This window comes from Aotus nancymaae, unplaced genomic scaffold, assembly GCF_030222135.1.
Source record: "Aotus nancymaae isolate 86718 unplaced genomic scaffold, 86718_ANA_hifiasm-v0.15.2.pri h1tg000059l, whole genome shotgun sequence".
Lineage (NCBI taxonomy): Eukaryota > Metazoa > Chordata > Mammalia > Primates > Aotidae > Aotus > Aotus nancymaae.
Window position 1 is genome coordinate 49,067,543 of NW_026988473.1, and position 27,592 is coordinate 49,095,134.

Consider the following 27,592-nt stretch of genomic DNA (forward strand, 5'->3'; position numbering starts at 1 on the left):
ACCACGCCCAGCCTGGGATGTGTTTTCTATGTCTCCTGACAAGAGGACTCACAGCATGAGGCTGAGGCTATGGTTGTCTCTTTAGCCCTGGAGCCTAGGGCAGCGCCCAACGACACTGTAGTTGCTTTGTAAATATTTGTCAAATAAATTTTAAAAAATAAATACTGCCTCCTTCCATCGTTACCTCGGCCAGTGCCCAAGCAACAAACCCGCCCTCTCCCTCTGCTCTCCTCCTCCTCTCCTTCCCCCACAAGGCTGCCTCCTCATCTTCCCCCCACCACCTCCTCCTCCTCTTTTCCTTCTGTCTCCTCCCCTACCTCTCCTCCCCCTCCCACCACCTCCTCCTCCTACTCTCCCTCCGCCGCCAACACCATCTCCTTCTCCTTCTCCTCCTCTTAACCTTTCCCCCACCACCTCCTCATCCTCCTCTTCTTTCCCCCAACCACCACCCCCCCTCCCCTCCTCTTCTTCGCCCCTCCCCGCTCTCCTTCCACGGGGCCTGGGACCCCTTTCCTGTTCTGTCACCTGGAAGTACTCAGCAACCCCTAAGGCCAGCCCTGGCCTGCTGTTCATTAAGCAACAGGAGTACCAAGGAATGCACTGTTCCTGTTTGTTGAGCCTTTTTATTTTGCAAAATCATGGAGAGAGCTCTCTCAGCTGCCAGACTTGGCTCACGCAAAGCCTCTCCCTCACAGCTGCTCTCCTCCTCCCTGTCTTCCTCCGGGTCAGTTTCTGGATCCCTCCTTCCTCTCTGCTCTCCTCCCTGCGTTCTTCCCACCCCTCCTGTGCCCTGGGTCTCTCTCCCACTTTCTCTCCTGATTTCGCTCCCTCTTTTCTTCTCTCCTTCCCCTTTCCTCCCACTCCTCTGTCCTTCCCCGCAGCCCCTTTGGCTCTTTAGCTTTGGCTGGTCTCTCCTCTCCCGAGTTCCGCGCTGCTCCGTCCGGGCCTCCTCACACTCCCCGGGGAGGCCCTTGGCTGCCCCGCTGCCTCCTCCCTGCGTCAGCGCCTCCCGCCCTGGAGGCCCGCGGCGGGCCCCTGGCTCCTCCGAATGCTCCTTACGGCCGCTCACCCCACACGCGGCCCGCCCCCTCCCTTTCTCCCCCCCGGGGCGGCCTCCCCGGCAGCCCCCTCAGCTCTGCCTCCCCCGACTCGGGCAGTCAGGAAAGAAAATCACCGCGTCCCCGAGCGGGGCGGGAGGCGCTGCCTGCCCCAGCTGCTGCCCCCGAAACACTGCAGGCGGCCTGGAATCCCGGAGGCCGAGCGGCCTGCGCCCCGGGGGCCCCGCCGACCGCAGCGGCCCGGGGTGGGAGCTGGAGAGCAGGCGCCCGGAGTTCCAGCACTGCCCGCCGCGCCGCCGGCGCCCCCGGGCGGGAGGAGGATGCGGGACCCGCAGGGAATTCATTCCTGTCCCAGCCCTGGCCGCCCTTCTGGTGGCGGAATGGCCAGCGAAACCCGCTGCCACCCGAGCAGAAGCTAAGGGGAGACGCTAGGCAGCCTCGGGGCGACGGGCGGCCAGAGGACGCGGAGTTAGGAGCACAAAGAACCGGCTGCTGCCTGGCGAGACGGCGGAAGCTTTCGGAGCCGCCACCTAAGCTTCCAGGAGAGCCCTCGGAGAGGTCGCCCCATTCCTTTCTTCCGTGAACACCTAACTGCTAGGCCCCATGGGCTGGGCACGGGGTACCAGCGATCAATAAAATAGGGTCTCTGCCCTCGGAACCTCATGTGGTGAATACTGTGTGGTAAATGAAATCACAAATCATGGGAAATTGTGAAAGGAATCACGTTCTGTGCACATATGCGACAAACAGCTCAACGCATTTCACGTGTATTTTCAGTCCTCATCTATTCAGAGCTACTATTATCCCACATCACAGAGGAGGAAACTGAGACTCAGTTTAACTTCATTGCTCAGTTACACAGCTAATAGTAAAGAAAGCGGGAATTCTTAAACTGCCTGATTGATTGACTCCAAAATGGACTTTACTGCTTTCTACTGATAGACAGTACCATGGATGCTAAACTCTGTTAGGGGGTGAGACCTCTAGTGGTTTCTGAGGGAGTTCAAGACCAGCCTGGCCAACATGTAAGCAAAATCCTTGCTTACAAAGAAGACACACCCTGTGTATGCACTTGCTTAGTTTTCATAGAGGAGACTGCATTCTTTATTGATTATTTATTTATTTATTTATTTATTTATTTTTGAGACGGAGTCTTGCTCTGTCACCAGGCTGGAGGGCAGCGGCGCAATCTCGGCTCACTGCAGCCTCCGCCTCCTGGGTTCAAGCGATTCTTCCACCTCAGCCTCCGGAGTAGCTAGGACCACAGGCGCGTGACACGACGCCTGGCTAATTTTTTTGTATTTTTAGTAGAGACAGGGTTTCAATGTGTTGGCCAGGATGGTCTCGATCTCTTGATCTCGTGATCCGCCCACCTCGGCCTCCCAAAGTGCTGGGATTACAGGCGTGAGCCACCGCCTGCATTCTTAACTGGTGCCCAAGGCCCAAGTCTCCTTCCCAAATGAGTCTCTTGCTCCCCAAAGTCTCCACTCATGTCAAACAGCCATGCCTGGTGTTCCTGGAGCATACCAACTACACTCCCATCTTCAGAACATTGCTCTTATCCTTCCCCTTCCTCCAGGGTCTTTTCTCTCTGCTTTCCTCATATTTTTTTCAGCCCCCATTTATTAGAATCCAAATAATGTCCCAGTTAAGCTTTTCTAGCATCCCCAGGGATTTTTTCTGCCTCTGAGCCCCTCCAGTTCTTGTTATCATCACCAGTCATTGCTTTATGTTGTTGCATCATTTACAGACATGCTGTCTTCTAGACTTGAAGATCTTAAAGGCAAGGACCATGTCTGATTTCTCCTCCTCTATCTTCTGCTCATAGCACACACTTTGCAAATGTGGTTAATTATAATGATGCTGGTTATAAGTGATACAAAACACTAGAATTTCTAGCCATAAGAAAAGAGCATGGATTCAGAAGTTAAACTGAGCCAGATTCAAATCCTACTGCTTCCATTTACTAATGATGTGACCTTAGGAATCTCTCTGAACTCCTCTAACTCTCAAATTTCTCATCGATAAAATGGGAACAATGTGCGGAGCACAGTGGCTCATGCCTGTAATCCCAGCACTTGGGGAGACTGAGGTGGGCGAATTACATGAGGTCTGAAGTTCTAGACCAGCCTGGCCAACATGGTGAAACCCTATCTCTACCAAAAATACGAAAAATTAGCCGGGTGCAATGGCGGGCACCTGTAATTGCAGCTACTAGGGACACTGAGGCAAAAGAATCACTTGAAGGATTTTTCTGAAGGGAGGTGGAGCCGAGATCACACCACTGCATTTCAGCCTGGGCAACAGAGTGAGATTCTGTATCAAATAAATAAATAAAATACAAAATAAATGGAACAATGATAGGGTTATTGGAAGGGTCTAATGAGGTAATGCTTAGCACAGTGTAAAAAGTGTTTAGTATATCATACACACTGAATAGTTGGTATTATTTTTTACTACCATTAATAAAAATGAAAAAAATGACTAGAGTTTGCTAATTGTTCCAAAGAGCATTTGTTTAATAAAAATCTGTCGAACATGATGAAATTATCTGTCAAAGAATTTCACATTAAGGATTACTAGTTCTGGAGACCAGCACACTTTAGTGAAATTCCATAGCTCTGAGATTTCACTACCCAATGCCAATGTCTGTGACCCTTGCTCAAAGTTACCAAAGTATGCTAATATGAACAGTCATTACTTTGTTTCCAGGATTTGAAATGACACTCAGAACTAACTCAGTCTTCTAGAATGTTGGAGCTGGGAGCTACTCTAGGGACAGCCCTTGTACTGTAAACAAGGGAGCAAGAGCCCTGACAGTCACCTGGCAGGTTAGTGGCAGAGCGGGAATTTTTAACTTCAATATCCCAACCTCTAGTTCAGAGCTCAGCATCACCACACCTTGCTGGCTGCTTCCAGAAAGAGTAACTCTGGGGAACTCATGCCCCATAGACCAGGAATACTGGGATTTGATCTCCTCCAAGTATGTTTATTCCCATGAGCTCCACTGAGTGACCTTAGTTATAGACTGCAGGAAGAAGGGTATGACTTGTTTAATAGCTATTAAATGTAAAACTATTCTCTTGCTAAAACCTTTGGCCTCCTCCAGTGGCTGCTGTCTAAATATTCCATTTTCTGAGAGTGAGAATAGTTAATGCTCAAAGATGCTAAACAACAGCTGCAGTCTGCATCTTCCTTCGAGTGTTCCTACTCAGCATTTGAATCCAGCCTCTATGCTGGAACTCAAGTAACCTCACTGCTTTGAAAGGTAGCTCTGGGGAATATTAAAAAGTCACCAAATCTCTTGGGACTCACATGCAGAGACACTTGGTATATGGAAGCAAACAGGATGAAAAAGGCTGCACAGAAGCATGCCATGCTCCTGACACATTGTGGGCTCCAATATATGGGCTCACTGCTATGATTTCATCTGAGAAGAAAGCAATGAAGAGAAATAAATGTTGAGTGAATGACTAATTACTAAAGGTATAATTCAATAGTCAGTCACAGCACCATCAGTCATTTCTGAGCAACTAAAATTTCACAAACAGAATCATCACCCACCCGACTTACAGGGCAGAGCTTGGCTCCTGTCTCAAAATTCTGGAGCTTTCTCAGATGACAGATTGTAGGAGTTCCTGGCATGTAGAACTCACAAGAAAATTTGCCCAGAGGTGCATCTTGCCTGAATCAAATTTAACTGTCACGTGTTTCCCTTGAAGGCACTTGGCAGGGAGGATCCATCCCTGTGGAATAGAAACATGCCTTGATTCATAAGGAAGCCCCATCAAATTCAAGACCCAGATGAGACCCAAATAAAGTTCCCTTCCATCCCTCATATTCCATAAACTCAGCCATAACTCTTATCCTGAGAATCTAGCAGTGTGACCTCATCACAGCCTTGCCCTTACCATGTCCCCACACATGTGACATCTGAGCCTTTCACTCATGATTCATGACTTACACCTCTTGCAGGACAATACTGAGCACCGACCACCACACTGGCTGACATTGCAGGCTCCAGAATCTATGATGCCACCTCCTCTAGACACAGTGATGTGTGCAGTTCCTCCCAAGCTAACTCTCTAGCCTATAGTATTACATCTATAAACATATAGAATCCAGGCTGGGTGTGGTGGCTCATACCTGTAATCCCAGCACTTTGGGAGGCCGAGGCAGGCAGATCATTTGAGGTCAGAAATTCAAGACTAGCCTAGCCAACATGGTGAAACCCTGCCTCTACTAAAAATACAAAAAAATGAGCCAGGCATGGTGGTGCACACCTGTAATCCCAGCTACTCAGGAGGCTGAGGCACAAGAATCACTTGAACCCAGGAGGCAGAGGCTGCACTGAGCCACAATAGTGCCACTGCACTCCAGCCTGGGTGACAGAAAGAGACCCTGTCTCAAAAAAAAATGTATAGAATCCCAGACTGACCCATTTGTTGAGCACTCACAGTGTGCCAGGGACTTAGCTAAACATTCTGTAGGCATTGTCTGATTCCATTCTCCTGAGAGCCAAGTGAGGTATATTTTATTATGCCCATTTTATATGTGAGGAAACAGAAGCTCAAAGATCAAGTGACTGGCCCAAGGTCACACAACTAACAAGTGGCATAGCAAAATTCGTACCCAGATGTGGCTAACTCCAAATCTCCAGCTGGTAGCCTCTGCACTCCACAGCAGCCTCTATCACGTTGTCTTTCATTGCTGAGGGACAGCTCCGCACACTCATGAACACCAAGCAGCCAGTACTGGAGACAGCTGGAACTGGTCTACCCAGCTCACTCAACCATCTGTTCATCCTTCTAGCAGATGTTGATACCTGCTGTGGGCCAGGCCTGTGGCAGGTGCTGGGGATTTAAAATAAATAGCACAGAAGTCCTGCCCTTAGCATGAGGATTTTAAAGGCAAACAAGAACTTATTCTGGAGGCTGCTCAGTCTGTTGCCCATGTATGTTCACTTATACCAACAGATCATATTTTCAGGGAGCTGGGTTACTGAGCTCGGCTTTTGGGGCCTGAGTCATGCAAAGTCCAGAGCACAGGGCCAAGTAGCACTGCTGTTGACACCATGCTCGGTATTTATCCCAAGGGAACTTCAAACTGAGTAATCCAAAACTTCTCATTTTCACCTGTCTGGAATTGCTCTTTGGCTATACCTTTGAATGACCCAGTAATAGCAATTTTTCTAGAGCCATCATAATTCACATAAAAGTAGTTTGTGTTTCTTCAGTTACTGGCTTAATCTGATATAGAAGGCCTGGAGGGCCATGGAGAAATTCCCAAACACCTCCTAACACTCCTTGCAGTTTTTTCCTCCTCATGGGAAATGAATGAGGTAGACAGTTATGACTGACCCTTGTGCTGAAGTCACACCACATGTGTGTGCACCCTTCCAGAAGCTCTACTTCTTGCAACAGGTGGAACATGAAAGAGGTGCAAGATTTCTGTAATAACTTCTCCCTGTCCAGCAATTATATTCACTTACACACTTTAAGTATTCTTGTTAAGGACAGAGAAAGCCTGCCCCCTGGGACTGCCCACTCCAACAGGGAAACACTCCAGTTTCTTCCCCCAGGGAGGTAAAGAACCTTAATAGTGCTCATAGAACTTGGCCATGGCCGTGTGCGGTGGCTCATACCTATAATCCCAGCACTTTGGGAGGCCAAGGCGATCACCTGAGGTCAGGAGTTCAAGACCAGCCTGGCCAACATGGCAAAACCCCGTCTCTACTAAAAATTCAAAAATTAGCTGAGCGTGGTGGTGCATGCCTATAATCCCAGCTACTTGGGAGGCCAAGACACATGACTCGCTTGAACCCCGGAGGTAGAGGTTGCAATGAGCTGAGATCACACCACTGCTCTCCAGCTGGGCAACAGAGTGAGACCCTGTCTCAAAAAAATAAAAATAAAAATAGAACTTGGCCAGAAAAAGCTTGGCCAGAGCCGGGAACTGACTTCTATGTTTACCCACTAAGACCAACTAGACCATCCCAGCTAATCCTATTCAAACTTACAGAACAACCCCACCTTTGGTGACAAACTGAAAAACAGTGCAGATTGCGTCTGAATGTTGCTCAGTAACACTTTCCATAGAGAAAAAAAGATGAACAAAGACTATTCCTTTGACTTGTCTCTAGGTCCTTGTGCCTGAAGTAGCCATCTCATTCCTTAAAGAAAAGAATCTACATTGGCCTACACCAGAGAAGACATATCCCTGATAATGGCAAGACCCTAAACAGAGGCTTCTTATAAGGATAAACACATTGATCAAAAAGCATTATGTTCACTGATGGGGAAATGTCATTATGAACAAGGTGGGGTAATAGGTTTTCACTTTTCCTAGTTTTATTCCTTTTGTGTACAAGTGGTTTTACGCTGTGCTGGCTTAAGACAAGGTACTCCAAATGGTTTTTGCCCCTACAAAGTGTGTACAGTCTGTTCATTCCTGCCTACTTGAATGAACCCAAATGCAGGTACCCAAATACAGGTCCCAACAAGCCTGCCTCCTCCAGAAAGTCTGCTGTAATTTGTGTACTGGATTTTTTTCAAGCCTTTTTAGGATGCACCCTTGAAACCTTAGTTAGACAGCATTAATGGCCTGATATGACTTCAAAACAGGATAAAATCACCATGAGAGGAAAAATATCTTTTGTCCATTAGATGAGAAGGCAGATGAAAAACTGGAATTGTCAAATGACTTTTCAAAACAGCTTGACTGTTAATCAGGTGGCCTTTCCCATGAAACTACTAAATATATACAACTGTAGCTTAGTATTGCTGTGCAAAGTAGCAATACACTATTGATATTTCTGTTACTTGTCTGCCAGCTATTTAAAAAATTGTATATGATGGAACATTCTTTCAAGGGAACACATTTTACTTCTAAAACTTATTCTAAAGAATTAACTGTAGCTGGCTGGGCATGGTGGCTCACATCTGTAATTCCAGCACTTTTTGGGAGGCCAAATGGATGGATCACTTGAGACCAGCCTGGCCAACGTGGTGAAACCCCATCTCCACTAAAACAAAAATTAGCTGGGTGTGGAGGCACACACTTGTAATCTCAGCTACTTGGGAGGCCAAGATGGGAGGGTTGCTTGAACCCAGGAGGCAGAGGCTACAGTGAGCCAAGATCGCACCACTGCACACCAGCTTGAGCAACAGAGTAAGACTCTGTCTCAAAAAAAAAAAAAAAAAAGAATTAATTGTGGCTGTCCACAAACATTCCATTGTGATAATATTTTTATATAACAGAATAAAGTAGGGGCACATGTAAGTAAATTGTAGTATATCCACTGGAGAATACCACACAGTCATTAATAATCACATTTAATAATATCTAAAAATATGGCAAATTATTCATCATGTATTGTTAGATTTTAAAAAGCTATATGGAATGCATATTATCCCAATTTTACACATGAAAGATGTTTATTGCATAAATACAAGGAAATTCTGACATTTACAACAAGACAGATGAATCTGGAAGATACTATGCTAAGTGAAATAAGCCAAATGCAGAAAGACAAATACTGATCTCACTTACATGTAGAATCTAAATTAGTTGAACTCATACAAGCAGAGAGTAGAATGGTGGTTACCAAGGCTAGTGGGAGGGGGAAATGGGTAGATGATGATTAAAGGGTACCAAGTTTCAGTTATGCAAGATAAATAAGCTCTGGAGAACTAATGTACAGCATGGTGACTATTGTTAGCAATACTGTTTTGTACAGTTGGAATTTGCTGAGATGGTAGATCTTAAAGCTTTCTCATCACTATATATATATATATATACACACACACACACACACACACACATACATGAGGGCCAAGCGTGGTGTCTCATTCCTGTAATCCCAGCACTTTGGGAGGCCCAGGCGGGCAGATCACAATGTCAGGAGATTGAGACCATCCTGGCCAACATGGTGAAGCCCTGTCTCTACTAGAAATACAAAAATTAGCTCGGTGTGGTGACACGTGCCTCTTCATCCCAGCCACTCTGGAGGCTGAGGCAGGAGAATCTCTTGAACCAGGGAGTCGGAGGTTGCAGTGAGCCGAGACCATTCCACTGCACTCCAATCTGGCAACAGAGCAAGACTCCATCTAAAAAAAATAAATAAATAAAAATAAAGTTTGTACACCTTAAATATATATAATTTCTATTTGTCAAACATACTCCAATAAAGTTGGAAGCAGCAAAAAAAAAAAAGAAGTCCACATACAAAGGAAGCCCTAATTCCAGGGACGGGTACTAGGTCATGCCTGACCAATCACAGCATCACAGCCCCTACCACAGGGATTGCTTAAGGAATAGAGTTTGCTCTAATCACATCCAATAAAGTTTTGTAGAACCGCTGAGAGAGAAACACATGATCTTTCCTACTGAACTTAAATCAGGAAAGACAAAAGAAGCCTTCTCACTACCACTTACAGCCTGAAGGTGACATCAATCCAGGGAGAACTAGTGCCAAGAAACAGAGTGAGATTTGGATCTAGTGATATCATTTGATCCCCTAGATCAAACCATACCTGAAGCTATACTATTCCTGTACTTTTTAGTTGCACAACCCAATAAATTGCCCCCCACTTTTTTTTTCACTCAAGCCAAGATGAGCTGAGTTTTCCATTGCTCACGTACAAGGGAATCCTAAATTATATGCTCTCAAGTTCAATACCCATTTCCAAATACTAGAGAGATGGTCAAACACACCTTTTAGAAATTATAAATGTCCTGCAGAAGCTGAAAAACTCTCCATGAGAGTAATTATCATAGTTATTATCCTACTAAGAAATCTGAAACCAGAAATCTATTTTTGACCTTCATTATCCCATTTGATTAGACAATTACACCTCTGAATAACTGCTCCTCCCTCAGAGTGACTGTTATGAAGAAAAAAGGAGGATCAAAATACATTAAAATGCTTAGAACAGCGCCTGACACACAGTGGCTTCTGAACAAACCTTAGTCTCCTTTTCCTAGAATATGATGGCCAAACACAAAATGCACATGGATGAGAAGTTTGCACATTATGAATACCTACACAGTTGTCCAAAATAATGTTCTTTGGACCTATTTTCCATTGAAACATGGTCAGAGCATCAAATATTTGCAAGAAGACATCCCCAACGCAGTGATGCTGTTATGCTTACAAATGAGAGGACAAAATATGTATCATATGAGGACATCACAGTGGATACTTTTGCAGAACAATTGCCACAACAGAATTGACTCCAGGCAGAATTTGTCAGATGGGAAGCAGGAAGGCCTCCCAAGGACAAAGTACAATGATGCATTTGATGTGTTGACTGAGAAAAACAGTCCCAGAGAATCTGAGGAACCTGCACTGACACAGAACTACAAGCGGATGTATGTCCCAAAGCCTGGCCTTCTTTTTGAAGATGCTGCTGACGTTCCTAAGAGGACAAAGTATTACAATGAGCATGTGTTTGAAATCAGACAGACCTAAATTATAATCAAGATAATTATAATCCCTGCTTACTGGCTAAGTGGCTTTGAGCTACTTTTTTGTTTGTTTGTTTGTTTTGTTTTGTTTTGACACAGGGTCTCGCTCTGTCATGCAGTGGTGTGAGCATGGCTCACTGCAGTCTCAACTTCCTGGGCTCCTGTGATCCTCCTACCTCAGCTTCCCTAGTAGCTGGGACTACAAGTGCATGCCAGCACACCTGACTAATTTTTTTTGATGTTATGTAGAGATGAGGTCTCACTATGTTGCCCAGGCTGATCTTGAACTCATGGGCTCAAGTGATCCTCTTGGTTGGCCTCCCAAAGTGCTGGGATTACAGGCATGAGCCACTGCACCCACTTGAGAAATGCACTGAGCTATTTCCTAAACTCATGAAGTCTCTGGTTTCTTATCTGTCACATTTGGATAATAATATGTACCTGGTAGTATCTCCTTTTCTCCAAGATGTGACAGTCATTAGGGATGCTCAAAGAGTCTTGTTCTCTTGCCAGGTGTGTGTAGGTCTGTACTTCCCTACCCTCTTTGAAGTCAGATGTGTTCCTATGATTTCCTTTGGGAAGTGAAATGTGTGCTGAAGTGACTTAGGTCTGTTGAGGTGGAAGCTTTATGAACCAGAGCATGATTTGTTAGGTCCTCTTCCACCTGACAAGGTGATTCTAGAAGCAAGTATCCAGATTGGACCTCTGTCAGCCTGAGCCCTCAGGTGTCTATGATGGACAAAATTCCCTGCTGAACTGCCCTGGATATGTATCATGAGCAAGAAATTGATTTTGAGTTGCTTCCTGAACATAACCAAACCCATCTTGTTTGATACATCGGGTTAGATCCTTTAATGTACATGAAGTCATTTGGAGATATTCAGTATATACTTTAATTCACTCAAAGCTTTGAACTTCTCCATATATTACAATCAAGGTTAAGATATTTCTAGAATTGTAAGCATAAAGTTAGGAAGATTCAAACTAAAATGGACAGGATTAGAAAGGATTGATACTACTCAGCACCAGGCAAGATGTAGGATGACAAGTATTTTCACACCCTGCTGTAAGGAATGTAAATTGCCTAATCCTTCTGAAGGACAGTCTAGCCCTGTCTATCAAAATTTGACCTACTTTAGACATTTCTTCTTAGAAAATGATATACTCATGCAAAGAGGTATGTATAAGGATGTTATTGATGTACTGGTTATAAGAGTGAAATATCGGAAACAACCTATGTGTCTAACAATAGTAGGCTGGTTATATAAAGTATGGTAAATATACATCAGGAATACCAGGCAGAACATAAAAAACAATGAGGTCAATTTATATTTTTTAATACAAATATATCTATGATATATTATTTGTAAAAGGGAAAGTAAAAATAATATATATGGTATGATTGTGTCTTCATAAATGTGCATTTGCAATACTATAAGATAAGCTACCAAAATGCTACTAATGGTTATCTTTGTGTAATAAGCCACAGTTAATTTTCTTTTTTTTGTTGTTTTTCCTTTTGAGCACCTGCTTCTTTAAAAAAAAAAAACCTATAAACATACATTATTACTTTTTTAATCAGAAGAAAGTAATAAAGCTATTTCTATTCTGAAAATGGAGGGGAATGAATGGGAGGAGATTGGCAGAGGCAAAGGCAGACAGAGAGAGTGAGAGAGGGAAGGATTAACCTCAGTGCTAACCTCAGATTAGCAGCAGTGACCAAGCGATTGTCTGTAAACCATGGCTGCAAGATTGGGAAACACCCAAGTTCTGTGGAAAATAGTTATGTTTAAAATGATTGTAATGACACAATACCAAAAGCTAATCAGCTACATCAGACCCTGAGAAAAGACATTTTTAAAACGTTGCTCAGGAAGGAGTATAGAAAAAAAGGAGTGAAACAGCCAAATGTGTCCTTGTGTCTAAAGTTGCTCTGTACGATATGGCAGCCACTAGCCACATGTAGCTATTGAACACTTGAAATGAGGTTAATTCAAATTGAGATGTGCCATAAGCATAACATAAACAATGGCCTTCAAAGACTTAATATGAAAAAAGAATGTAAACTATCTTATTAATAATTCTAACATAGATTATGTGTTGAAATAATATTTTTCATATATTGGGTTAAAGAAGGTACATTATTTAGATTACCTTTGCCTGATCCTATTTACCTTTTTAATGTGGCTACTAGAAGGCTTAAAATTCCATACATGGCCCACATTTTATTTCCACTGGACAATGCTTGTCTAGATTATTGTCCTGAGGGAAGATTGTTGGCTCTGGCTTAATTTACCTGAACCAACTTATCCAGAATTTATATTTGTTAAATGTACAATATTTACACTGGAGAGAATAATTTCCAACACTTTTTAAAAGTTTGGTGCGTTTTCCTTTTTCCTAATTTGCCCACTTTTGAGCACTTTCCATGAATACCAATCTAAGACTATTTCTGTCTATTTCTATCTAAGCCTATTTCTGTCTCAATTTTAAGTTAAAATACTAATCAGAAGATGAGAACATTTGGAGAAAGTTAGATTCAGTAAAAGAGAAACTTATTCCCTGTGACTAGGAAAACAGCATAGCATTTCATATTTTTCTGTCATCATTTTTATTTCTTTTTTTTTTTTTTTTTTTTTTTTTTTTTTGAGACGGAGTTTCGCTTGTTACCCAGGCTGAAGTGCAATGGCGCGATCTCGGCTCACCGCAACCTCCGCCTCCTGGGTTCAGGCAATTCTCCTGCCTCAGCCTCCTGAGTAGCTGGGATTACAGGCACGCGCCACCATGCCCAGCTAATTTTTTGTATTAGTAGAGACGGGGTTTCACCATGTTGACCAGGATGGTCTCGATCTCTTGACCTCGTGATCCACCCGCCTCGGCCTCCCAAAGTGCTGGGATTACAGGCTTGAGCCACCGCGCCCGGCCCATCATTTTTATTTCTTTTCAACAAGGAGAAAAAGGCAGGTGGCTCATTGCAGAAAACTCAGAAGTGCAAATCGGCTTCTCCTTTGGGTATAATTTAAGCAGGTAGTCAGATCCTCTCCACGGATTTCTTACCAACATAAGTTCCACGTGGACCAAAGAGACACTTTTTAAGCCATAAGAAAAACTATATGAATATTAAATGCACTATGTATTTAACCATTGGAACAGGAAGATTTTTTAAACTACAAGGAAAAAGAAGAAAAAAATGGATAGATTAGACTATCTACAAATTTAAAACTTCTACATATAAAAAAGTATAGAAACAACAGATGAGAGAAAATAATTATAGCAAGTATTACAAACATTACATAAACTTTCAAAAATATGTAGATCTTAGACAAACTGATTTTAAAAATACTTTCACCTTGACAGGGTTTGGATGTTTGTCCCCTCCAAATCTCATGTTGAAATGTGATTCCCAATGTGATTGCCTGGTGGGAGGTGATTGGATCATGGGGGCAGATCCCTTGTGAATGGTTAACACCCCCTGGTGATAAGTCAGTTCTTGTTCAGTTAGTTCACATGAGATTTGATTGCTTAAGAGTCTGGAACTATGCCCTTGTCTATCTCTGTGGCTTCCTGTCTCACCATACAATTCATCTGCTTTCCCTTCACTTTCCACTATGATTGTAAGCTTCCTCAGGCCCTCACCTGAAGCAGATGTCAGCCCCACACTTACTATACAGCTTGCAGAACCGTGAGCCAAATTAAACCTCTTTTCTTTATAAATTACCCAGTCTTAGGTATTTGTAGCAACCCAAGAATGGACTAACACAGAAAATGGTACTGAGGAGTCAGACATTGCTATAAAGATATCTGAAAATGTGGAAGTGGCTTTAGAACTGGGTAATAGGCAGAGGCTAGAAGAGTTTGGAAGGCTCAGAAGACAGGCAGATAAGGAAAAGTGTGGAACTTCTTAGAGACTGGTTAAATGGTTGTGACTAGAATGCTAATAGAAAATACAGATACTGAAGGCCAAGCTGACAAGGTCTCAGAAAGAAATGAGGAAGTTATTGGGAAATGGAGTAATGGTCACCCATGTTATGCTCTAGCAAAGAATTTGGCTGTACTGTGTTCATGTCATAGGGATCTGTGAAAATTTGAACTTAAGAGTGACAACCTAGGATATCTGGGAGAAAAATTTCTAAGCTGCTAAGCATCCAAAAAGTGGTCTGCCTACTTCTAACAGCCTGCAATCAGTTACAGGAGCAAAGAAATGACTTAAAGTTGAAACATATTTAAAAGGGAAACAAAGTATAAAAGTTTGGAAAACTTGCAGCCAGCCATATGGCAGAGAACAAAAAAGCATTTTTCAGAGAGGAATACAAACAGGCTGTGGAGCAACCACTTGCTAGGAGGATTAGCATGACTAAAAGGGTGCCAAGTGCTAATATCTAAGACAATGAGCAAAAGGCCTCAAAGGCATTTCAGAGATCTTGGGGACAGCCCTTACCATCACAGGCCTGGAGGCCTAGGTGGTAAGAATGGTTTCAGAGGCTAGATCCAGGGCCTTACTGTCCTGCTTAGCCTTAGAACACTGCTCCCCATATCCCAGGTGCTCTGGCTCCAGCCTTAGCTCAAAGAGGCCTGCATATAGCTCAGGCTGCTGCTTCAGAGGGTGAAAGCGATAAGCCTTGGCAACTTCCACACAGTTTTAAGCCTGTAGGCACATAGAATATAAGAGTGAATGAGGCTTAGCAGCTTCCATTTCCATTTTAGAGCCTAGGTGCTGGGACAGAAGCCTGCCCAAGGGGCAGAGCCCTGGCAGAGAGCCTCTACTAGGACAGCCCTTAGAGGAAATGTGGAGTGGGAGCCGCCACACAGAGTACCCACTAAGGCACTGCCTAGTAGAGCTTTGGGAAAAGGCTGTCACTCTCCAGGCCCAAGAATGGTGGAGCCAGCAGCAGCTTGCATCCTCCACCTGGAAAAGCTACAGGCATTGGACTCCAGCCCATCAGAGCAGCCACCTGGGCTGCATCCAGCAAAGCCACAGAAGTGGAGCTGCCAAGGCCCTGGGAGCCCACTCCTGCTCTAGTATTCTCTGGATGGAGGACATGGTGTCAAAGGAGATTATTTTGGAGCTTTAGGATTTAATGTCTGCTCTGCTAGGTTTTGGACTTGCTCGGAGTCTGTTGCCCCTTTCTTTTGGCTGATTCCTCCCTTTTAGAATAGTAATGTTCCCAATGCCTGTACCACCATTGTATCTGGAAAGTAAATAACTTGTTTTTGACCTCACAGGTTCATCGGTAGGAGGAACTCATCTCCAGATGAGACTTGGGACTTGGGACTTCTGAGTTAAGACTTTGAAGGACTATTATGAAGGCATGATTATATTTTGAAATGTGAGGACACGAGATTTGGGGAGGCAGGGGCAGAATGATATGATTGGGATGTTTGTCCCCTCCAAATCTCATGTTGAAACATGATTCCCAATGTGATTGCCTGGTGGGAGGTAATTGGATCATGAGGGCAGATCCCTCTTGAATGGTTAACACCCCCTGGTGATAAGTCAGTTCCTGCTCAGTTAGTTCATATGAGATTTGATTGTTTAAGAGTCTACGACCACACCCTTCCCTCTCTCTGGCTTCCTCTCTCACCACGATTCATCTGCTGCCCTTCGCCTTCCACCATAACTGTAAGCTTCCTAAGACCCTCACCAGAAGCAGATGCCAGCCCCACATTTCCTATACAGCCTGCAGAACTGTGAGCCAAATTAAAACTCTTTTCTTTATAAATTACCTAGTCTCAGGTATTTCTTTTTGTTTGTTTGTTTGTTTGTTTTTGGTTTGTTGTTGTTGAGACAGGGTCTCTCTCTCTCTCTCTCTCTCTCTCTCTGTCTCTCTCTCTCCTCTATCTCTGTCACCCAGGCTCAAGTGCAGTGGTGCGATCATGGCTCACTGCAATCTCAAACTCCTGGGCTGAAGTGAACCTCCCACCTTAGCCTCCCAAGTAGCTGGGACTATAAGTGCATGCCACTGTGCCCAGCTAATTTGTTTTTTAGAGATGGAGTCTCACTATGTTCCCCAGGCTGGATTAGGTATTTCTTTATAACAACACAAGAACAGACTAATGCAGACTCCCGAAAGTAAAGACCTGAATTCATAATTTATCAAAGAATTATAGCTAGCAGGCCAGGTACGATGGCTCATGCCTGTAATCCCAGCACTTTAGGAGGCCAAGATGGGTGGATCACGAGGTCAGGAGTTCGAGACCAGCCTGGCTAACATGGTGAAACCCTGTCTCTACTAAAAATACAAAAATTAGCCAGGCATGGCGGTGCATGCCTGTAATCCCAGTTACACGGGAGGTTGAGACAGGAGAATCACTTGAACCCAGGAGGCGAAGGTTGCAGTGAGCCAAGATCAAGCCACTACACTCCAGCCTGGGTGACAGAGATGAGAATCTGTTTCAAAAAAAAAAAAAATTATAGCTAGCTAGCAAAGAATCTCATGAAAATGTTCAGTCTCCCTTGAAAATAATCCAATGCAAATTAAAACAAAAGATATCTATGCCGCCAGATATTTGTTTCACCAGATATATATTCCACCCGATAGATATTCCATCAGATATATATTCTGTTGTTTTATTTGGTGCTGGTGAGAATACAGTAACTAACTTATTTCTGTTGGTTCTAAAAATTGGTATAAACTCTGAAAAAATTTCTGGTGAAAAGCCTTTCGTTGTTGTTGGGTTTTTTTGTTGTTGTTGTTGTTGTTTTGAGACAGAATCTCACTCTGTCACCAGGCTGGCATGCAGTGGCGTGATCTCGGCTCACTGCAACCTCCGCCTCCTGGGTTCAAGCAATTCTCCTGCCTCAACCTCCTGAGTAGCTGGGACTACAGGTGTGCACCACCATGCCAGCTAATTTTTGTATTTTTAGTAGAGATGGGGTTTCACCATGTTGGGCAGGATGGTCTCCATCACCTGACCTTGTGATCCACCCACTTCGGCCTTCCAAAGTGCTGGGATTACAGGCATGAGCCACCATGCCTGGCCTGTGAAAAGCCTTTGATGTAGTAATTCCGCATCTGGGAATCCATCTTGAGGAAAACTTACAAACACAAACACAAAAGTCCTTATAAGCAAAAATATTTGTCCCAGGGTTATTTATATCAAAATATTAAAAATTTCTTAAATTTTCAAAAATAAAGAAAAGCTTAAGTAAAATATAGTATATACACTCGACGGAATTTCGTATAGTCAATAAAAAATGTTCGCTCAGCCTATAGACTAACATGGAAGGTAGAATGATATAATATGTAGTGAAAAAACAGGATCTCAAATTGTATACATAGTTATAACTATGTAAAAACTATTCTCTTTTTAAAATTAGAAGGAAATGTTCTTTTTATTTATCTTTCAGTAGTGCAACAATGAATTACATTTTTCTTCTTTCTTTGTTTCTGAACTGTTTTTTAATGCTTTATAAATTAATATTATGGTAGGCTAAATAGTAGAAAGAGTATTATGGTAGACCACCCCAAAGATGTCCACATCCCAATCCCCAGAACCTGTAAATATGTTACCTTACATGGTAAAAGAGACTTTGCAGATGTGATTAAGAGCTGTCCAGGTAGGCCTAATATAATCACAAGGGTCCTTATAAGAGGTAGGCAGAGGGGCAAGAGAGAAGACAGTCGATGTGGTGACGGAAGCAGGGAGTGTAGTCACAGAATCAGATTTGAAGGAACTATACTCCTGGCTTTAAAGATGCAGTAAGGGTTCCTTGACTTGTACGGTTATGGGGGGAAAAAAAGGTGCAGGAAGGGACCCTGAGTGAAGGCATGCAGGTGGCCTCCAGAAACTGGGAATGATGAGGAAATATTTTCTCCTAGAGCCTTCAGAAGGGACACACCTCTTAAGACACCTTGATTTTAAGACTTCTGATCTCTAGAACTGCAAAATAGTAAATTTGTGGGCTAGTTGCAGTGGCTCATGCCTGTAATCCCAGCACTTTGGGAAGCTGAGACAGGAGGATCACTGGAACCCAAGAGTTTGAGACCAATCTGAGAAACATGGTGAGACCCTGCATCTACAAAAAATAACATTAGCTGAGCATGGTGGTGTACATCTGTAGTCCCAGCTACTTGGAAGCTTAAGATGGGAGGATCTCTTGAGCCCAGGAGGTTGAGGCCACAGTGAACCATGATCATGCCACTGCACTTCAGCCTGGGCAACAGAGCCAGACCCTATCTTACTTAAAAAAATAAAAAGAGGTATGTTGTCTTAAACCACTAAATTGTGATTGTTACATCAATAACAGAAAGGAAATACAAATATGTGTAATTTTTAGGATGGAAAAAACTTTACTTGGTTAAGATGGGCTTTATTTGGTTTAAAAGAGCCTGAAAATATAATGTGGGTTAATATTTGTAGTCCAGTATTACTTTGTCTTTTAGGTGTCACAAGCTATAAACTGCAATCGAGCTTAATATGTTTCTAATGAATGTCTTATTTTTTTCACTTCCACTGTCAACACAGAAATGCCTCATTACAGAGCAACAAACATTGAATTTGGGTTAATTTGCTTAATAATGACATCTAGTGCACAAAAGTCTAAGATGCAAACAATAAGCAGCAGGAAGGAGAAGCTAAAAAGAAAAAAGGGGAAAGTTGATGAATCATAAATAAAACACCCCCTGAGTTGAGCAACTCTAGATTTATGCAAATTCAACATTACACAAATGTTTCCAAAAGGCACATACTGCAATTTTAGAAAAACAGAAAGTTATAAGATAGGTAACGGGCAATAGAAATACAAAACAACTATTATTACCTCCCCGCTTCAATCCAGTCTCTTATCCCGTTTTAGATTCTTGGTTTAATTTCCAGTTGATAGTCTTGCCCCTGCTGCTTTGATCTGGGTGGTTCCAGTTTTCTGGAGTGTCTGGCTCTTGCCCTTCAGCTTCCCCCCATCAACATACCCATCACACACACACATGCACACACACACGCATGCACGCACGTGTGCGCGCGCACACACACACTCTCTCTCTCTCTCTCTCTCAGCTCTGCTCCACTCATTTTCTCCATCCAGCACTATTTCTGGCTTTATGGCTGCCCTAGCACTCAAGACACAATCACCAGTCTTGAGGTCTAGGAGATGGTGTGGTGGTGGGAGCATGAATTAGGGGAGGTTGACAACCTTAGACAAGTAGGCAAACATATCTTTGAAATAAGAAGAGAAAGCAGGAAGGAAAGAGGGAGGAGGAAAGGGAGAAGGAGATGAAAAGAAGAGGGAAAGGAAGGGAAGCAAAGAGGAGAAAGATAAGAACTGCACAACATAAAACAGTCACCAGTCACTATAGGGAGAAAAGACTCAGAAAACTACAGAAACCATCCTGTCACACATGAAATGTTTTAACAAATACTCATTTTAGGTAAATGGCTCATTAGCTGACTTGGCTTATGGTTGAACTCGTTTTAGTGAGCTGGCCTATTTTCCAAGGATGCCCAAGCACAGGCACATGTGTACACTGCTTGACAGGTTTGCTCCATCCTGAAAGTAGGGAAAAGGGCCTCCAGCCATCCTGGCTAGCCTGGAGACAGTCTGCTCAGATCCCCTCATTATCTGATTCTGTCTGCACTCATCAAGCAGCCTTCTTATAATAATTTGGCTTCCTGTGCAGATATTCCTACCAGGAGGGAACAAACTGACCTGTGAGCAGGAGTCTTCTGGTCCCACTGGCAGTTATTCTGCATGGAAATTAATAAATCAGCATTCTCTTGGGAATTTGATTTGCATATCCATCCTCTAGAGTCAAAAAAAATTTTTACTGCACTAACAGCAAAAGTTATGTTAGTGTGTTAGTTAAGGCCTTTTGGGTCAGTGAAACCCACTCTATCTAGCATTAACAAAATGTAAAAAAATTATTATAAGATGGTAGTTGTATGCCACAGAACTCAAGGGAAGAAAGGGCTGTTGGGACTGAAAACCAGAAACTGGAAAGCCATCAGGATTGAAGCCTCTGCCTTCACTCTTGGTCTGTACTAGGAGAAACTGTTTCTCTACTCCAAATGGGTTTTCCACACCAAGCAATAATCCAATTCTATATGGACACCAACTGGGTGCCCTAAAATTGAATTCAATTCTGACACTAACTAGCCAGAGTTATTGCAGACCCCACAGATTAGAGGGGCTTAGTCCCATAATACTGCCTCTCATTTCAGATGCCAATTGCAAGCAGTTGGTCCCCAGGTTATTCACACTTTTTTCTGACTTGTCCACAACCCACTCCTCAGGTTTAATAATTTGCTACAATGGTTCACAGAATGCAGGGGAGAACTTTACTTATGCTTCCTGTCTTGTTATAAAAAACACAAATGAACAGCCAGGTAGAGGTATAGAGTAAGGACCAGCAGAGTCCGGAGTGAAGGAGCTTCTGAACTGCTGGGGTCAGGGTGTGCCTTCATGCTGGCGCATAGATGTGTTTACCAACCAGGAAGCTCTCCAACCCCATCACTGAGGGTCATTATGGAGGTTCCATTTCATAGGCATGAATGATTAAATCATTGGCCACTGGTGATTGAACTCAATCTCCATCTCCATCCCTTCTCCCCTTCCCACAGGTCAGCAGGCGGGGCTGGAAGTTCCAATCTTCTAATCACCTGGCTGGTTCCTCTGGTAACCAGCCTGCACCCTCCAAGAATCACCCCATTCACATAAACTCAGGTATGATTGCAAGAGGCTTATTAAAAATGACAAAAGATGTTTCTCTCGCACCTATCATTCAGGAAATTTCAAGGATTTTAGAAATTCTGTGCCAGGAACCAGGGACAAAAGCCAAATATTATAACAAAACATACTCCTCTGACCCCCTACGCTCAAGAAGTTACAAAGGTTTTAGAAGCTCTGTGCCAGGAACCAGAGACAAAGACCAAATATATATTTCTAATTATATTACAGCATCACAGTCTGCATCTCATACTCCTGCTGATGCTCTCCCCTCCCACTCTCAGGCTGCATGCACACTCCTTTCTGTTTCTCTCTTTACATCTGTTTCTCTGGTGCACACATGCTCTCTCTTCCTCTCTTTCTCTCTCTCCAGATCTACTTTCTCTGCTTCTCAGACATGCAGCTTCAGAAAGCTGCTTCTCACCTGCCTCAGTCCCTGCACCCAAGATGAACATCCATGAATCCAAATTCTACAGTCTCACAAAATGATTGGCCCAATTTGGGTCGAGTATCCAGCCCTGAGCAAATTATCTGTTGCTGGTGGAGGGAGCTGGGAGTAGGAGGACAGAGTAGGCCCAGCTTCATGAAGTTGAGAACAATTTCTAGAAGAAGAAGGAAGACTATGGATGGAGTAAGTATCCCCAAAACTGTCGCAGGTCCACAAACTCTGAGGGTCAGAGGTGTTTCTGAATTTAGAAATTTTTTGGATTCTAGAATGTGGTCTTGTGCCTCATATAACATCACCCCCCAGTGGAGTCTAGGGCAGTTTCCCATAATCATATACACCAATCTCTATGCAATGAAAACATGAACATTTGTGCAAAACAGGAAATAAGTATTATGTGTAGTCTCACATGAGTTCAAATCGGGTTTGCCTCCAAAGGTTATAAAAATACTTTTGGCTTTTATTGTTTCTGGATTTCAAAGTTGCAGTTGAAGGATTTAGGCTGAAGACCACACTGCAATGCTATCAGGGTGCTTCCTCAAGAGGTTCCCTAGGTCTTTGCTCCTCCAAGTGTGGTCTCTGGACCAGCAGCATCATCACCTGGAGGTGGTGGGGGGCGGTGGGGACAGTTGTTAGAAATGCTGAATCTCAGGACCCATCCCAGATATGCTGAATCAGAATCTGCATTTTAAAAAATGCCCAGGCACTTGGTGTGCTTATTAAACATGGCAAAACACTGCTCTAAGTGACAGTCAGCATCCCTAAGTCCCTGGTCTTTGTACACATGAATTGCAACACACATGTATACAATCATCACTTCTTATGAGTTTTTTGAAAATAGCTCCAACCATAATTTTTACAATAACAAGGAAGAAACCACCTTAACTCCAGATCTGTGCCATACCACTCACCACCCTGCTCAACAGATGCAGTCTCTCTAGCTGCCACAAAACATCATTTAACAATTCTTCCTGTACTGGTATTTAAGCTTACACACCTGGGTAGAGGCTTCTTTTTATGAAACTATGTCTATCAGAGTACATTTGTATAATCCTTCATAAAAATGGATCAAATAGGCCAGGTGCAATGGCTCATGCCTGTAATCCAGCACTTTGGGAGGCCGAGGCAGGTGGATTGCCTGAGGCCAGGAGTTTGAGACCAGCCTGACCAAAGTGGTAAAAATCCTGTCTCTACTAAAAATACAAAAATTAGCTGGGCATGGTGGGGTCCCTGTAATCCCAGCTACTCAGGAGGCTGAGGTGGGAGAATCGCTTGAACCCGGGAGGCGGAGGTTGCAGTGAGCTGAGATCGCATCATTGCACTCCAGCCTGGGCGACAAGAGCAAAACTCTGCCAAGAAAAAAAAATGGATCAAATAGGATATAAAGTGACTGGGACTACAACTAAGAAATTATTTAATAAAGAGTGCAAGCAAGTGAAACACAGAGCAGTGGCCCAAGCATCGGCTCTCTTTGCCCTTTGCATAAAGAGTAGAATTTTTAGAAGGGCTAACAATATAGAGCCCCTACCCAGAATGCATTTGCAATTCAGTGACAGTCTTTTGACATAACACCTTTTACCTTGCACTCTGTTGTTTTGGAATTAATAAGGGTAATAAGAAAGAAGTAGATAGCGAGGGTTTTCTCAAATAACAGTTTTATTCATTGAATTTACTTTCTAAAGTTTTTTGGGAGTAGAAGAACCCTTCAAAATCCCAAAGAAAATAACAAAGTTATAAGCACAGAAGCACCTCTCAGACTGTTATTGCTTCCTGCCTGCTAGAAGCAACAAGAAAATAATTTAAAAAACAACAGTGACACTGGCAGCTTTTAGGAAATTTCAGCCACTGTAGAGAAAACTCTGAGAATCTGCAAAAAGTAGATGATTCTTTTTCAACAAACTAACATCCATAAGCGGAAGCTGACCAAGCAACAGCAGTCAGGTGCACTCCATGGGATGCTCCTCTACCCAGAGTCCCCTCTGGCAGAGTGTGTTCTCACCCCACCAAAGGGCTGGTCCACCAAGACTGCCCTCAAACCAGAGCTGCAGTGGGTTCCTCGTGCTAACACCCCATGCTTCACATTTCCACCAGTCCTATCACCCAGAATGTTGGTTAGCTCTTCCTCTCACCTCTCCTCTGATCAGAACCCCGCCACCATCCCCCCTAATGTCCCCAACCATTTCACTTGGGACTTTTGGAATCTAACTCCCCTCCTCCCCAAATCTCTGAAGAATGTTCCCTCTGTTTACTCCTTGAGCTAAAAACAGTGTCTTCCCTGCTATGGGTAAAACTTGTCCCCTGGAAAAGGAATATTGAAGTCCCAACCCCAGTACCTTAGAATGTGACCTTATTTGGAAATAGGGACATTGCTGATGTAATTAGTTAAGATGAGGTCATACTGGAGCAGCATGTGTCTCTAATCCAATATGACTGGGGTCCTTATAAGAGGGCCACATGACGACACAGACCCAGGGTTCCATGCGATAACACAGGCAGAGAGTAAGGTGGTGCTTCCACAAGCCAAAGAATGCTAAAGATTGCCTGCAAACCACCAGAAACTAGAAACAGGCAGAAGGATTTCCCTAAGTTTCACAGGAAGCATGATCCTGCCAGCACCTTTGTTACTGGTAGAGGGTCTTGACTGCAAGTTGTCCAGGTTCTTGGCATTTTTTTTTTTTTGAGACAGAGTTTCGCTCTCGTTACCCAGGCTGGAGTGCAATGGCACGCTCTCGGCTCACCGCAACCTCCGACTCCTGGGTTCAGGCAATTCTCCTGCCTCAGCCTCCTGAGTAGCTGGGATTACAGGCACGCGCCACCATGCCCAGCGAATTTTTTTGTATTTTTAGTAGAGACGGGGTTTCACCATGTTGACCAGGATGGTCTCTATCTCTTGACCTCGTGATCCACCCGCCTCCGGCCTCCCAAAGTGCTGGGATTACAGATGTGAGCCACCGCGCCCGGCTGGTTCTTGGCATTTTGAACAAAGAATTGGATGAAACTCACAGCAAAGCAAGGAAACAATGAAACAACAAAGGAACGAAAGCAGGGATTGATTGAAAATTACAAGTACACTCTACAGGGTGGGAGCGGCATAGGCCGGCTCCTGGGCTAGGATACAGAATACTCTCCAGTTCAAATATCCCCTAGAGGTTTCCCATTGGCCACTTGGAGCTCACCTCATGTAAATGAAATGGTGGCCCCCAGTCAGAGGCTGAAGTGAAGTTACAAAGTTGCACTTCTATGCAAACAAAGACTCTGGCCTGCAATCAGTCTGATTGGTTGTGGACAGCAGCCAGAGGCTAGTGAAGTTACAAAGTTACACTCCTATGCAAACAAAGTTACACTCCTATGCAAATAGAGGTACTTTCAATTTCCCATCTGCCACACCAAAAAGGTGGGGGTTTGCAAAGGGAATAGCCTCTGGTCCTTTTGTTACTTAGGCATGGACAGTCAGGGTTTCCCTTTCAATTTAGTTATAGGAAGTCTGCGAAAAATGGCTTTAGGTGCCCTGCCTTCAGACCTTATTCTCCTGCCTCACCCTGATTTCTGACTTCTAGCTCCGAGAACTGTAAGACAATAAATACCAGTTGTTTTAAGTCACCCAGTTTGCGGTACTTGGTTGTGGCAGCCCTAGGAAATTAACACAGCTCCTGAAGACACTGGCCCCCCACCAACCCTTGTTTGAGGAGCTGCCTTATGATCCCACTCACTATATTCCTAGACTCAGTGGCCATCAGTCCTTGTCTCTGCCCAATTAAGCGAAAAGATATGCTGGACCTCCACTCCACTCTCCCATAATCCTTTGCTCCTTTAAGTTTACAGCATCTCCCCATTATCCTTCCACTTTGCTCCTATCTGTCATTACCTGGTTGCCTCAAATGATCTCAACATGGCCAAACCCAAACTCCTCATTTCTCCTGTCCTCAGACTCTCCATTGGCGCATTCCTACCCAAACCTGTTTTCCTGCATTTCCTATCGCAATCACTACCACCACCATCTGCCCGTCTTTCAGAAAACCTGAAAGTCAACCTTAGCTCCTTCCCATTCCTTACTCTCAAATCCAACCAAACACCAGCAAGTGCCAGTTTTACTGCTTATTCTTCACCCCACTACTCTTATCCATGCCCGTGTCTTCACTGCTAGTTCTGGCTAACTCACCCAGAAGTATTTCAGCAACCTCTTAAGTGAACTGCCACTTCTAGTATTATCGCCCTTAAGCCCATCCTTCACAATGCATCCGAAGTAACCAAGTTATGTCATTCCCCTACTTTATAATACAATAAAATAAAGATTTTTTTAAAAAAACCTCAATGCTCCCAATTCCCTACAACAAAGATTTCTCAGTGTGCACAAGATTCAGGCATATCTGTAGCCCCCAAAATTATCTGTTAAATGTTGAATGTATGTTAATTTTGCTAGGAAGAAGGTCCATAGCTTCTGTTAGTTTCTCACAGGAATCTATGATCCTATAAGGATTAATCTTCTGGTAAATCCAACTATTTCTACTTTCCCATGCCTTGTTTGTGCTTATGACATTTCCTCTGCTGAGATTTCTTTTGCAAATTTACTGTATTAAATGTCTGCCACGTACTAGACCATGTGCTGGGGTGGTAGGGATACCACAGTGAACAGACCAGCAGAGCTCTTCACCCCACTTGGCATCTGGCTTTTGCCCATCCTTCAAGTCTTAGCTCAAGTCTCAGCCCTTCCAGGAAGGCTGAGTTATACCCTTCAACTTTGACCTTTTGACACCTAGTAACACTTTCTACCATTTTATAATAAAAGCATCTGTTTATGTATCTTCTTCCCTACTATAAGCATCATGTGGGCTGAGGCTAACTGTGTATTCTCAGAGCCTAATACAGCTCCTGGTTCACAATAAGGGTTTGATAAACATTGGTTGAAAAAAGAAAAAGTCCAAGATTGGGGTTTTTTTCCCCCTATGAAATGGAAACAAATGGTTTATTCCCTACTGAATTCACTAGACTACTGGGGAAGTCATAACAGGATAGAGGCTATAATAAGATTCTATTCAGAATCAAGAGGAAGTTCATAGTTAGATGATTTATCCTTCTACAAATCACTGAGATCTGAGTCAACAGAAATATGTTAAGGATGATGGCCCTGCTAGTAACTGTGAGTATCTGCAAAATGAGCTTTCTCCTGTGACCTGGCATTGGAAAAGGACCAAAGTCCCATGTTTCCACAGGGTGCATCTGGAATGAGGTCTGGGATTCTTCAGAGAGTGTCATTCCAGTTCTGTGGAGCAAGACCTCTGCTTCCTCTTACGTCTCATGTGCTTCAGAAGCTTCTCCCCTACAGCAGGTGGCAATGTTCTTTAGTGATGTGGAGCCTAAGGCTGAAAACATTCGTCAGGGTGCTTTTCCTTTGTGCATTTCCTGGTACTCCATTTTTCTCCCCGGTGATAGCTGTGCATCACCTCAGAGAAGATTAGGTTTGGTGTAGCTGGATCACAAAGAGAAAGGCTCAGTGCTCAGTTTTTGACTTTCAAAATGGGTTTGTGAAATAGTTCAGTAGTAATACCTGTGCAAAAAAAATGCAATTTTCCAAATAAGCTTTTTGAGAAAAAAGGGGAGAAAGAAAACATATTGAAATTCAAAAGGCAAACCTTGAAGGGACTAGGACATGATATTTGTTCATTTAAAACAATGAGCATCCTCTACTAAAATTATTAAACAAATCTAATCAAGCTTTTAAAATTAATTTTCAGTTTACAGAAAATACAAGGGCTGTATGTGTGTTTTTAAAGTTAAATAACACCACAAAGAAATGGTCAGACAAATCAGGTGAGACATTCTACATTACAGTTGGCCTGGCTCCTGATGATATAATTTTTTTTTTTTTTGAGACGGAGTTTCTCTCTTGTTGCCCAGGCTGGAGTGCAATGGCGAATTCTCGGCTCACTGCAACCTCCACCTCCTGGGTTCAAGCGATTCTCC

At 43.5% G+C, this 27,592-nt stretch overlaps 1 long non-coding RNA gene across 1 annotated transcript in view; it reads right to left on the reverse strand.

Moving 5' to 3' along the window:
* Positions 1-8,376: 8,376 nt before the first annotated feature.
* LOC135270109 (uncharacterized) overlaps positions 8,377-27,592 on the reverse strand; it is a 57,051-nt gene continuing 37,835 nt past the window's right edge. Inside the window, exon 3 of the long non-coding RNA XR_010338353.1 lies at positions 8,377-9,166. This is a non-coding gene — a long non-coding RNA (uncharacterized LOC135270109). The remainder of the gene's footprint in view (positions 9,167-27,592) is intronic.